At 44.6% G+C, this 1,151-nt stretch overlaps 1 non-coding gene across 1 annotated transcript; it reads right to left on the reverse strand.

Annotated features, from left to right (window-relative positions):
* Nucleotides 1–386: 386 nt before the first annotated feature.
* Nucleotides 387–493, reverse strand: LOC145103487 (small nucleolar RNA R71). The gene has a single exon (XR_013706578.1). It is a non-coding gene; the product is annotated as a small nucleolar RNA R71 (small nucleolar RNA).
* Nucleotides 494–1,151: the final 658 nt, after the last annotated feature.

Below are 1,151 nucleotides of genomic sequence, written 5' to 3' on the forward strand. Positions count from 1 at the left end.
AGATGGCAGCAATTGAAGAGATGTCCATGGGAGCTTACAAGAAGCGGATCCGAGAAGATATGGGTCCCGGTTTAGTCCAACCCGCAATACCTGCCACTGCCACATTCGAGTTGAAGGGGCACATATTGACTGTACTGAAGGATATCCCATTTTTTGGGAAAGATCATGAGGATGCTTTTAAGCATCTAGATGAAGTCAACGACATTGCGGATTACTTCAATGTCCCAAATGTCAACAGAAACACAGTCTTGCTTAGGATGCTTCCCATCACTTTCAAAGGAGCTGCTAAGGAGTGGTTAAAGTCACTCCCACCGGGTACAATTACCAGTTGGGCTCAAATGCGTGAGCAATTCCTGGACCAGTTTTGCCCACCGTCCAAGATAGCCAAACTCAAGAAGGCAATAGCCAACTTTGAGCAACAGCCGGGGGAGTCATTATACGAAGCATGGGAGCGGTACAAGGGCTTTCTCAGAAATTGCCCTCAACATTATCTAAATGTGCAACAAGAGATGTCAATCTTCTATGATGGGGTCAATGTTATGACGAGACAACTCCTTGATTCTCAAGGACCTTTGACAAAGAAAAATCCAAGGGAGGTTAAGGAGTTGATTGAAGAATTCGCAAAGCACTCTCGCGAGTACCACAACCCTAGGCAAGATGGAGTCAAAAGCGGTGGAGGGGCCCAAACTGAAGAAATAGCAGCTGTAATGGCCATGCTGAATAATTTGGATCGAAGGATAACACAAATGGACCAGTCAATTCATGCCATAAGAGTGGGTTGCGAAAGATGTAGTGGTCCACACTTGACCAAGGACTGCAATTTAGACGAGTTTGGGGACAGAAAAGCTCAAGTGTGCTACTCTAGTGGGGATAAGTTTGATGAGGACTGGAGGAAACTAAAGAAGGAGTGGCTGCCATATGAAGAGTATAAGAAGCAAAAAGAAGAGAAGTTTAGGCAGACAGGTCGAGGCTTTTATCAAAAGGAGCAGCCACCAGCCGAGAAGAAACCCGATCTAGAGACCATTTTGATGAAGTTTATGGAAGCTTCGGAAAAGAGACACGATGCCACTGATTCTACTATTATGGAACAAAAAACTTTAATAAAGAATCAGCAAGCCTCCATCCATAACCTTGAAGTAAAATTCGGTCAA

This window comes from Lactuca serriola, chromosome 4 (genome assembly GCF_051521515.1).
Source record: "Lactuca serriola cultivar US96UC23 chromosome 4, Lser_US96UC23_V15, whole genome shotgun sequence".
NCBI lineage: Eukaryota > Viridiplantae > Streptophyta > Magnoliopsida > Asterales > Asteraceae > Lactuca > Lactuca serriola.